We start from the raw sequence: 13,154 nt of genomic DNA, 5'->3' as shown, positions 1-13,154 counted from the left end.
CATGGCTATAGAGCCTTGCGGCGGCAGAACTTCTGATCTAAGTTAACCCCGAGGGTTTTCGGAATATTTGTGAATTTATAGGGTAAAGAGGGGGTGCAGGAGGTCACTGAGGTCGGCACAACCCACCTGAGCGTGCCTGGGCCCCCAAGCGTGCCCTGGTGGGCCGTTCCTCCCTCGGGGCACCCCCCAGGTCCTGCTCTGGCCCATTTGTGGTCTTCTAGTCCATAAAAAATCCACAAAAAAGTTTCGTGGTGTTTGGACTCCATTTGATATTGATTTCGTGCGATGTAAAAAACATGCAAAAAACAGCAACTCGCACTTAGCACTATGTCAATAGGTTAGTACCAAAAAATGATATAAAATGATTATAAAACATCGAAGAATGATAATATAACAACATGGAACAATAAAAAATTATAGATACGTTGGAGACGTATCAGCATCGCCAAGCTTAATTCCTGCTCGTCCTCGAGTAGGTAAATGATAAAAACAGAATTTTTGATGTGGAATGCTGCCTAACATGTCATCTCATATTCTTTTCTTTATAACATGGACATCTGGACTTTTATATGGTTCAAAGCAATAGTCTAGTTTTGACATGAGACTTAAATACTCAAGCATATCAACAAGCAACCATGTCTTTCAAAATACCAATGCTAAAATAAGTTATCCCTAGCCCATCATGCCCAATCATTGATCCATTCATGAAACACACTAGCATATTAGCTACACCCAATGCTCAAGTACGATCATAGTGCCCCCTAGATGGTGTTTTATAAGAGAAGATGGAGAATCAAATTAAAAATAAAAATTGCATAAAGTAAAAGAAAGGCCCTTCGCGGAGGAAAGTAGGGATTTGTAGAGGTGCGAGAGCTCAAAGCGAAAAACTTGGAGATAAAAACATTTTGGGAGGCATAATTTTCCAACCAACGAAAACGACTTAGAGTTCCCAACACTTTCCATGCTAGATATATCATAGGCGGTTCCCAAACGGAAAATAAAGTTTATTCCTTTTTCCACCTGTTGGTGGGAATGACACCTATGGGATCAGTGGGATCCCTTCTATGGTTGGCGGGCGTGGGGTTGTGCAAAGAGTGGGTCTGGCGGTTAGCACAAGGATCTTTTACCCATGTTTGGGCCGCGAGGATGAGTAATACCCTAGTCCTGCTTTGGTGTATGTATTTGAGTGTTCTTGAGTTCTTGAGCTAGCTATGGTGCGTGTGTAACCCAAAAGATCCGAATCCTTCTCCTGGACACCTCGGGCCTCCTTTTATAGACAAAAGGGGTCGCCACAGTGGCACACAGGAGGTGGAAAGGTGTATAGTACACAAGCTTATCGCCTATCATTACGGGACAAGACACATTAAATGCGCCCCCTTAGGTGTCCCGTGGCTTTTTGGGGATTGCAACAAGGCCCGTCCCGTCCGTTGCCGCCCCGCCTTGCTCCGACACGCGCCCAGGACAACGATGCATGTAGCGCCATGTGGGCTGGCAGGCTGCTGAGATGGCGTGGTGGTAGGGTCTTCACGAAGATCTGCATGCCACCACGCAGGTGCTTGCTGAGTTGGCCTAGAAGCCGCACGTCGCCACGCAGGTGCCTGCCCAGCTGGTTGTGCTGGCAGCTGGATGGGAACGGCGGTGGAGCCTTGGCAGACGTGTGCCTGGCCGCGGCCCCGCGGATGTCCTCGGCAAGGGTCTTGCCGTGGCGTCGCGGTCGTCCCCGGCAAGGATCTTGCCGGGGGTCTCGTGGATCTCCTCGGCAAGGATCTCGCCGAGGATCGTCGTCTTCAGGTCCTTATCTGATCTTGTGTGTTTATGATCTTGACAAATATCTGCATGCCATCACGGAGGTGCCTCCCGAGCCTTGGTGCAATGTGGTTGTTGGTGATGTTGGAACCCTTGGGCTCAAGGGTGGCACTCCCTGCTGGCGTCAGGCAAGTTGCCCCGGCAAAGTTCTTGCCGGGGCTGCGGAGGCCACCCTGGCAAGGGTCTTGCCGGGGGAGTCCATCTCGCCCTCTTGCTCTTTTTTTCTCTGGTCTTGGCGTTGCTTTGACCGTCTCATGCTTTTGTTCCCTCCCTTTGCCCTGCTAAGTTTGGCCACAGGCGTGGCACTGACTGCCCGTGCACAAGTAGAGGGGCAAAAAGGAGAGCCCCTACTTTTGTACACCGACAGGAGCCCCCGGACCCGGGCCACACATAAGCGCAACTCGTTGTTGGGCCAAGCCCAGAACGGTGCGCGGGCAGGCGGAGCGGATTTTTACCGCAGTAATTCCATCGCTTGTTGCGCTTCCCCACGACCCGCGTTGAATGCGCGATGTGGAGGGCCGTGCGTGATGTGGGGGTCATGTGTGGGACGGTTCCCACACGCATGCGTCACATCGTAGTAAATGGTAAAGAGGCGGCCTGCGCCTTCTCCAATCTCCGAACCACCGTTCCTTCGTCCCCCTTTCTCAAGCTCTCGCTTTCGCTCGCCGCCGCCGTGCCCTCATCGTCCTCAACCTCACCTCTTCTCTGGTTGCCATGGCACCCAAATCCAGTAGAGGCAAGGGAGTGGCGGAGGACGCCGGGGAGAAGGGGATGCCGGAGAGCGAGCTGGCGGTGCTCTGGACGCAGGTCGCCCTCTTCCCCTTGACGGTTGAGCGGTCCAGCTCAGGGACTACTTCAGGCCCCTGTCGGGGGCGAAGACGGGGGGGGGGGAGACGACGGGGCATCCGGCCACGCGTATCATCCCCGCCGATTTTGTTGAGGCTGGCCCAAATCGGTATCCCTTCTTCGTCGATTATTTCTCCTGCGGCCTCTTCCCCCCTTTCTCCGATTTTTTCAATGATGTCATGCACACCTATGGCTTCCACCTTCTGGATTTCACGCCGAATGCCGTGGCATGCATGTCCCTTTTTTCCCACCTTTGTGAGGGCTTCGCCGGAATGCTCCCCAGCACGGCCTCTTCCGCCACTACTTCTATACCCGCATCCAGGCGGGGGACGCCATCTCCAGCTGTGTCACTTGGATCCCAAGGACCAAGGAGAAAAGCACGTATCCGGAGGGCACCCAGAAGGAGAGGTGGGAAGAATGGCGGGGCTGGTGGCTATGGATCGAGGAGGAGGATCCCGAGGAGTTCTGCCAGGTTCGTCAGAGCCCGCCAGGCTGTCGTGAGGAATGGAGCGACCTTGACGCCGACGACAAGAAGCTCACGATTATTACCACCAGAATCCATCGCCTCGCCAAGGCCGGGCTCACCCTCGAGATGATTGGGGCCGATTTGCTCCGCCGCCGAATCGCTCCACTCCATAACAAGGGGAGGCCGGCCTGGCTCTTCAGGAACGCGGCCGACATCATGAGGCTTCGCACCGGCTTGAAGCACAACTTTACAGTGATGGGGCACGCCCATTTTTGTCAGAGGATCTTCCAGCTTGATGTGTTCAGCGATGGCAGGGCCGAGAGAACCGGCAAGGCCGCGAAGGCCGGCAAGGTTGTCAAGGGGCCATTGTTTGGGTTGCCGGCGGGAGTGGTCCCGCTGAGCAACAACTCGTGCCAATCCGACATTATTCCCATGATGCCGGACTTCAACGCGCACGGCCTTGACCCAAATTGGGTTGAGCCAGAGGCGGAGTGGGTGTCGGAGTTCTTCGACAGCCTGTCGGAGAGATACGTTCGCGACGAGCCGCTGCTTATCCAGGACACCACCAAGGAAGAGCTAAACTACATCGCCGCCAGGGCGGCGGAAGCAGTGGTCGCCATGGAGGCCGGCAGCGCCGGTGCCGTGGAGGATGAAGACGGCGCGGCTGCGGAGGACAGGGAGCTCACCCAGTGGGCGGAGTCTACCGGGGAGGCCAGCAGCGCTGACACCGGGGCTCCCCTCATTGAGGACGTGGTCGAGGAGTCGACCGAGAAGGAGACCGAGGCTGACGACCCTCCGCCCATGGGGAAGAGACGTACCCTGCGGCGGGCCAGCTCCGGCGAGCCGGTCCGGCCTGGAGGACTGCGCAACGGCAGGAGGTCCAGGGGGAGTCCATGCGCCAGACGAGGGCCGCGGCAGCGAGGAAAATGGTGAAGGCCCCGGTGGCGAAGAAGAAGGTGACTGCCTCCTCTTCGTCCAAGCGTCGCTGGACCCCATCTCCTTCCCCTCCTCCCGCAGATGTCGACATGGAGGTCGTCTTCGATTTTGGGTCCCTTAGCCTGAGGAGGAAGAGGAAAGCAGCGGAGGAGGAGGCGGTGGATGAGTAAGCATCTTGTTTTTTTTGTCATCTCCGTCCCCTCAGACCGTGCCGCTTTCTTTGACTTGTTTTCATCTTTGCAGGGATGTCGAGACGCTGGCCTAGAGGGTGGCGAAGAGGGCCAGGGCCTCGATGGGCGGCCAGCCCCCCGCGGGCACCTCAAGCACGCCGCTGGTGGTGGAGAGCAGCCCAGATAACAGCCCCTAGTGCAGCCCCCAGCGTGCGTTCTCCACTCACTCCCCATCAACGTGTGTTGGGGTACAATCCCCTGGCACTGACCTTGCCGTGGTTGCAGGAGGAAGACGGCGGCCGGAGGAGCCACTGGGGCCACCCCCAACACACAGCCCCCGTCGACCACGCCGCCCGGAGGGGCGTCCCCGGCAAGGGCGCCAAGCACCGAGCCCATGCGCACGGAGGAGGAGGAGAAGAACATGGGCGCTGGCGGCTCCGCCCCGGCGCCAAAGGTTGGCGGGGAGGGGGCCTCTTCTACCCAGCCCAGCACGGTTAAGTGATTCACCTTCTGTCCTTGTTCATTTCTTTTGAACCTTGGTTTCGGTCTCGCCTCACTCTCCTCCTTGGTATCTAGACCCTTCCCCGGAGGACTAGGAGGATATTAAAACTGTCATTGAGGAGGTTGCCAGGGACACCGAGGCCAAGGCCACCGAAATCGCCGCCGAGGAGGCCGCCAAGGGTGCTGCTGAAGACGCCGCCAAGGAGCTGGCCAGGAGACCGGCAAGGCCGCTGCCGAGGAGGCCGACAAGGCCGCTGCTGAGGAGGGGGCGGTTGACGACCAACCTTCCTTCTCCACGGCCTCTGGCTTGGGCAGGTACCTGAAGGTGAGCGACAACCTGTTCGTCCACCTCCCAGGGACGGCGAGCACCGTGGTGCCCACCGAGGGGGAGGTGTTTGATGACGAGGTGCTCGCCGCCGCTGGGCTCGAGGTTGTCGACGAACCGAGCGCCGGTGGCGGCGGTTCCCAGGAAGAGCGGCTCCTCCAGGCCATGAGTGCCAACTTCCAGAAGCTCCAGGCGCTTCACCGTGCCCGCCTGGACAAGGCCAAGTCCGGGATGGTGGTGGTCGACAAAGCGAAGGCGGACCTCGAGGAGCGCGTCGCCGAGGCGCAGGCTTGGTTCCGCCAGGCCTACAAGGAATTGAAGGCCACCCCGGACGTGCTGGCTGAGCGCAAGCTGGAGCTTGTCATGAAGCAGGCCAACATCGAGAAGGCCTAGGAAGCGGCGAAACAACAGGCCGCCCAGGACGAGGCCGCTCGGCACCAGCACCTGGCCGCGCTGAACTCCCAGGAGGAGGACCTTGCCGCTCGCGAGGAGAAGCTCGCTGTGACACTCTGCAGCAAGGACGAGGAGGTTGAGAAGCTTGTCGTGCAGCGGACCCAGGAGCTGGAGCAGAGGCACAAAGAGGCACTCGATGCCCAAGCCTCGGTCCATGCGGGCTAGGTGAAGGAGCTGGAGGTGGATCGGGACGGGCTGAAGGATCAGACCCATAAGTTCGCAAAGGAGAAGGACACGCTCAACGGTGCGCTGGTGGAGGCACAGGGCGCAGTCCTTGGCAAGGCTGAGCAACTCTCCAAGGCCAACAACTCCATCGAAGACCTAAAGCTGAAGCTGGAGGGTCTCGAGGGGACGCTGTCGGAGGTGAGGGCTCGGGAGGAGACCCTGACAAAGAATCTGGAGAAGGAGAGGTAGATGAGGAAGAATGAAGCCACCAACCACAAGGACTTTGTGAAGGGCGAGAACCTCTAGGTCAGCCGCCTCGCCGACGTCGCCGGCAGGATCACCACGCAGCTGGCTACCATGGGGATGCCAAACATAAGGTACGTCCCGGAGCCGAGCGTGAGTCCCAATGCCAAGCTGACCCTGTTCTTCGAGGGTGTTCTCGAGGCCCTGGAGCAGTTCCGCTCCAACAGGGCGGCCTCTCTGGCCGACGAGGCCCGAAAGCTTTGCCGGGGCGCCATGACCAAGGTCCTCACCAAGGTGGCGTACTGGAACACCAACCTCGACTTCGATGCCGCGCTGGAGAGCTTGCTGGAAGATGCGGACCTCGCGATGCTCGAGGAGTGTGTCAAGCCCATCATCAGCCGCGTCGGCAGAATTCAAAGGGTAGAGGGCTAGCGCAGGGATTAGGCACCCCATTTCTTATCGCCGCTGCAGGTTCATGACCAAGAAATATTTTATCTTTAGTTAGAACCGCAACAACAATTGATGTAATATAACTCTACAACACTTTTAATATCATGCATGATATCTTCCTGTTAGACCTTTCTTCGTATGTTCGTACCCTACGCTTGTTGAGATAAGGTTGTCGGCGCGTAAACCCATGCTGGGTTGCTTTAAGGACGGATACATAGCACCCTGCCGGATGGGCGCTTGCTGCTGGGCGAGCAACCTTGCCGCTGCCAGCACAGTCGCTTGAACTTTTGAGCGAACTCGAGGCAGGACAAGAGCGCAGCTGGAAATGGGTAGGCCACCTTACCGCCGCCAGCGCGGCCGCATGAACTGTCGAGTGGGCTCGAGACAAAAATAAAGGCGTTGCCAAGAGTGGAAGGGTCCCATTGCGTGCAGGTTTCCCATACAAAGAACGAGATCCCTTGGGGAGAACAACCTTATATAAGTGAAAATAAACAAGATTTCCTGTGACTTAGATTTTTTGTCGTTGCGCGGGCGTTCACCGCATCCGCAGGCGACGCAGCCCGTTTGGTCGTCTTCTTCCTTGGAGTGACGACCATGATGAAGCCGCTGCCCCAACCAGACTAGATTTCCACAACTGCGCCCCCTACATGGCGCGCCAAAGATGTCGGTGGGAACGACACCTATGGGATCACTGGGATCCCTTCTACAGTTTTCGGGCGCGTGGTTGTGCAAAGAGCGGGTCTGGCGGTCAGCACAAGGATCGTTTACCTAGGTTCTGGCCGCGAGGATGCGTAATACCCTAGTCCTGCTTTTGTGTATGTATTTGAGTGTTCTTGAGTTCTTGAGCTAGCTATGGTGCGTGTGTAACCCAAAAGATCCGAATCCTTCTCCTGGACGCCTCGGGCCTCGTTTTATAGACAAAAGGGGTCACCACAGTGGCACACAGGAGGTTGAAAGGTGTACAGTACACAAGCTTATCGCCTGTCATTACGGGACAAGACGCATTAAATGCGCCCCCTTAGGTGTCCCTTTGCTTTATTGGGGATGGCAACGAGGCCCGTCGCGTCCGTCGCCGCCCCACCTTGCTCTGACACGTGTCCAGGCCAACGATGCATGCAGCACCATGTGGGCTGGCAGGCTGCTGAGATGGCGTGGTGGTAGGGTCTTCACGAAGATCTGCATGCCGCCACGTAGGTGCTTGCTGAGTTGGCCTGGAAGCTGCACGTCGCAACGTAGGTGCCTGCCCAGCTGGTTGGGCTGGCAACTGGATGGGAACGGCGGTGGAGCGTTGGCAGACGCGGGCCTGGCCGCAGCCCCGCGGATGTCCTCGGCAAGGGTCTTGCCGGGAGCCCTGGCAAGCGGTCTTGCCATGGTGTGATGGTCGTCCCCGGCAAGGATCTTGCCGGGGGTCTCGTGGATCTCCTCGGGAAGGATCTCGCCGAGGACCGTCGTCTTCTGGTCCTCATCTAATCTTGTGTGCTTATGATCTTGACAAAGATCTGCATGCCATCACATAGGTGCCTCCCGAGCCTTGGTTCCAATGTGGTTGTTGTTGATGTTGGAACCCTTTGGCTCAAGAGTGGCGCGCCCCACTGGCGTTGGGCAAGTTGCCTCGGCAAGGCTCTTGCCGGGGCTGCGGAGGCCACCCCGGCAAGGGTCTTGCCGGGGGGAGTCCATCTCGCCCTCTTGCTCTTTGTGTCTGTGGTCTTGGCGTTGCTTTGACCATCTCGTGCTTTTGTTCCCTCCCTTTGCCCTGCTAAGTGTGGCCATAGGCGTGGCTCTGACTACCCGTGCACAAGTAGAGGGGTAAAAAGGAGAGCCCCTACTTTTTTACACCGACACCACCATACTTTCAATTTCCATGGCTAACCGTATCCACGGGTGCCCTCCATACCAACACTTTCCAAGGAATTTATTATTTGACAACATAAAGTAAATTCATTTTTCATTTCGGGACTGGGCATCCCTAATAACTTGCCTTACCGTCGTGCAATGGCAAGTGAATAAACACTCATTGTGAGAATAACACATCTAGCATGGAAAATATTGGCCACCCCTCACCGCCTCACGAGTGGTACAAGCACACAAAAGAGAAATTTATTTTGAAATTAGAGATGGCACCTACAAATTTGCGTAGAACGGCAAAAGAATGCTGCATATAGGTAGGTATAGTGGACTCATGTGGCAAAACTGGTTTAAAGGATTTTGGATGCACAAGTAGTGATCATACTTAGTGCAAAATGAAGGCTAGCAAAACATTTAGAAGCGACCAACCAAGAAACGAATAATCTCATAAGCGAGCATTGAGCATAGTTAACACCAAGTAATTGTAACGCCCCGGATGTAACTTTCCATATTTGTAACTCCGACTCTTGCCATTTTCGGCTATGTGTTATGATATTCCCTTCGTGGTCGGGTTTTGTTTTTTTGTTTTTGCTTTTTGTTCATGTCATGCATCTCATATCATGTCATCATGTGCATCTCTTTTGCATACGTGTTCGTCTCATGCATCCGAGCATTTTCCCCGTTGTCCGTTTTGCAATCCGGCACTCCCACCTCCTCCGGCGCACCCCTCTTGTTTTCCTTTCGTGAGCGGGTGTTAAACGTTCTCGGAATGGACCGAGACTTGCCAAGTGGCCTTGGTATACCACCGGTAGACCACCTGTCAAGTTTCGTGCCATTTGGAGGTCGTTTGGTACTCCAACGGTTAACTGGGTAACCGCAAACTCCTTTTGTGTGTTGCAGCAAAAACCCCCTCCAAACAGCCCAAAACCCCTCTAAGTATCTTGCATGCTCTAGGTCGTTCGATCACGATCGTGTGGGCGAAAACTGCACTCCATTTGGAGTCTCCTAGCTCCCTATGCCTATATAAACACCTCCCCCTCCGAAATATTCGCGGTGCAAAACCCTAGCCCTCTCCCTCCGCGCGCCGGACACGTCCGCCCGGCGCCGGACGAAATCGCGCCGCCGCCCTCGCCCAATCCGCCGCCGCCACGTGTCATCGCCGCCGTCCCCGCCGCCGCGGCCAGGAGAGCCCGGATCGGGCCCCCCCCGAGCCCATCTCCGCCCGCGCCGGATCCCGTGCGGGCCCGCGCCCCCACACCGCCGAGGCCCGGTGCCGCCCTCCGCCGCCATCGCTGCCATCGTCGCCGCGCCGCCGCGCCCGGCGAGCTCGCCCGGCCGCCACCCGTGCCAGCCGGCACCCGCGCGCCCACGCGCCGGCGTGCCCCGACGCCATCCTCGCTGCCTCCTCCCGCCGCGTCCCCGCCGACCCCGGCGTCCCCCGGCACCTCCTGCTCCTCCCTCGACCGAGCTCTCTCCGGCGCCCGAGCCCGCTGCCCCGGCGAACTGCTCCCGATCCGATCTGGAAACCCTAGGGTTGACTTTCCCCCCTCTAATTTCTGCCAAGTCCCGAGATTTTTACATCATATGCTCCTGTTCAGCGCATCATAACTCTCTGCATATATCTCCGTTTCGTGCGTGTAATATATCCAAAAGTTCGCCTCCAGATGCTATTTATTTCGTTCCATTGTGTTATTTCCATTTGAGTCCATCTTGATGCCCAAATCTCTGGTGCAAGAGTGCTATATGCTGTTACCTGCTGTTACTTATCAGAACTTGAGGATTTTTTATTTTTGTTGCATTTGATGTGTGCATCTTATGGGCATGAGCTCTACATGTGTTTTGATGTATGTCATGCCATATTTACATAGGTTTATGCCATGTATTTTTGTGATCTCTGTGGTGACTAGCACAAGCATGCAAACTAGGCTCCGTGATGTTTCTGATTTCAGGGACTTAGTAATTTCTCTTAGTCTGTGACTGCTGTTATTTTGTTGCTATGTATCCATATGGCTACAGAGAGATCCATGCTTATTTTGGTGATATTCAGTAAGGATGTTTTGTAGATATAGTTGTGCTCTATCCATCCATTCCCCGGTTTGCAATTGTGGAGTGCATAGCATGTCTTAATCTTGCTCGACCTTTGCTATAAAATATTTCTGGCAGATTGTTTACGTGTTATTCAATTTTGCTAAGGTTGTTGTAGTTGTTTCATACATGCTATGTATTTGATCTTGCCATGGATAGCTTTATAAACATGCCATCTTGCTGTAGGTATGCTTTTTTTATCATGCATTTCTTTGTGGTGAGTGAATCTAGCTCACCGAGATGCCTTCATAAGTCTGTTTACTGCCATGCTCTGTTTTCTGCTAAGTCTGAAACCTGTTAGCGAAACTTGCTATGTTTACATGGTTGCCATCATATCTTCTGGTCCTTTTTGGCTTATGGTCAGTGAGGAACTTTTGTCATATGAATTTAGTAGATTCATGCCATGCCTCGTTTTGCCATGTTAAATTCTTGTAGCATGTTAATTTCTTGCTCTGAACATTGCTACCTGATGCTGTTTCAGCCATGTCCAGTAATTTCACCAAGTCTGTGAACCTGATATCTTTTGCACTTTTGTCATGCTTTTTTGAACCTGTTATGTTGTGATCTAGCCATAGCTCAGTGTTTATCTTTTGTCGAGCATCTTCTGTAGATTACTGCCATATGCTTTGTTGCGATGTTGGAGTGCTGTAGCATAGTTTTTTGATGTATTCTAAGTGCTATCACGCTGTTAATCGCAGATTCGTGTCATTCTTGTTTTGCTTACCATTTGCAAACCGTGCATCCGTTTCCGGTGATCTTTATATCGATTTCAACTGAAATCATCTCATCTTTCCAGTGGCATGCTTAGTTTGCCAAGTTACTGCCTTGTTCATCATTTTCTTCCGGAGCACGCATATGCATCGCATATCATATCTTGCATATCATTCATGTATTGCATCATGTTGCTTGTGCATTTTCCCATGATTGATTGTGGTTCCGTTGCTTGTGTTCTTGTTTTGGGTAGAGCCGGGAAACGAGTTCATGAACGAGGAACCTGTTGAGTACGCTTACGAGGATCAAGCTTTCGACAACTATGAGGACCTTGCAGGCAAGATAACCATACCCTCGAAATCACTTCTATCTTTGCTTTGCTAGTTGTTCGTTCTTTTTGCCATGCTGCGCTACCTACCACTTTCTATATCATGCCTCCCATTTTTCCAAGTCAAGCCTCTACCATCCTTTCCTAGCAAACCGTTGTTTGGCTAAGTTACCGCTTTTGCTCAGCCCTTCTTATAGCGTTGCTAGTTGCAGGTGAAGTTGAAGTTGGTTCCATGTTGGAACATGGATATTTTGGAATATCACAATATCTCTTATTTAATTAATGCATCTATATATTTGGTAAAGGGTGGAAGGCTCGGCCTTATGCCTGGTGTTTTGTTCCACTCTTGCTGCCTTAGTTTCCGGCATACCGGTATTATGTTCCTTGAGTTTGCGTTCCTTACGCGGTTGGGTGATTTATGGGACCCCCTTGACAGTTCGCCTTGAATAAAACTCCTCCAGCAAGGCCCAACCTTGGTTTTACCATTTGCCACCTAAGCCTTTTCCCTTGGGTTTTCGCGAGCCCGAGGGTCATCTTTATTTAAACCCCCGGGCCAGTGTTCCTCTGAGTGCTGGTCCAAACTAGAGCACCGTGCGGGACCGTCCCTTGGCAACTTGGGTTATGTTGGTACCTGTACGCTTCGCTTATCCGGTGTGCCCTGAGAACGAGATATGTGCAGCTCCTATCGGGATTTGTCGGCACATTCAGGCGGATTTGCTGGTCTTGTTTTACCATTGTCCGAATGTCTTGTAAACCGGGATTCCGAGACTTATCGGGTCTTTCCGGGAGAAGGTTTATCCTTCGTTGACCGTGAGAGCTTATAATGGGCTAAGTTGGGACACCCCTGCAGGGTATTATCTTTTGAAAGTCGTGCCCCCGGTTATGAGGCAGATGGGAATTTGTTAATGTCCGGTTGTAGAGAACTTGACACTTGACCTTAATTAAAATACATCAACTGCGTGTGTAGCCGTGATGGTCTCTTCTCGGCGGAGTCCGGGGAAGTGAACACGGTTTGAGTTATGCATGAACGTAAGTAGTTTTCAGGATCACTTCTTGATCATTTCTAGCTTCGCGACCGTTGCGTTGCTTCTCTTCTCGCTCTCATTTGCGTATGTTAGCCACCATATATGCTTAGTGCCTGCTGCAGCTCCACCTCATTACACCATCCTTTCCTATAAGCTTAAATAGTCTTGATCTCGCGGGTGTGAGATTGTTGAGTCCCCGTGACTCACAGATTCTACCAAAACAGTTGCAGGTGCCGACGATGCCAGTGTAGATGACGCAACCGAGCTCATGTGGGAGTTCGACGAGGAACGTGGTCGTTACTATGTTTCTTTTCCTGATGATCAGTAGTGGAGCCCAGTTGGGACGATCGGGGATCTAGCATTTGGGGTTATCTTATTTTCATTTGGATTTGACCGTAGTCGGTCCATGTGTGGATTTTGGATGATGTATGAATTATATATATGTATTGTGTGAAGTGGCGATTGTAAGCCAACTCTCGTTATCCCATTCTTGTTCATTACATGGGATTGTGTGAAGATGACCCTTCTTGCGACAAAACCACAATGCGGTTATGCCTCTAAGTCGTGCCTCGACACGTGGGAGATATAGCTGCATCGTGGGCATTACAGTAATGCACCACAAGTAGGATGTAATTTCATTCCATAACTATTGACTTTCGTGCTTGCATAGGGAATCACAAACCTTGACACCAATATTCTTACTAAAGCACAATTACCCATCAACATGACTCACATATCACATCATCATATCTCAAAACTATTACAAGGAATCAAGTTCATTTTGTCCAATGATCTTCAT

This window comes from Aegilops tauschii, chromosome 4 (assembly GCF_002575655.3).
Source record: "Aegilops tauschii subsp. strangulata cultivar AL8/78 chromosome 4, Aet v6.0, whole genome shotgun sequence".
NCBI classification, from domain to species: Eukaryota; Viridiplantae; Streptophyta; class Magnoliopsida; order Poales; family Poaceae; genus Aegilops; species Aegilops tauschii.
This window is presented reverse-complemented; position numbering follows the sequence as displayed.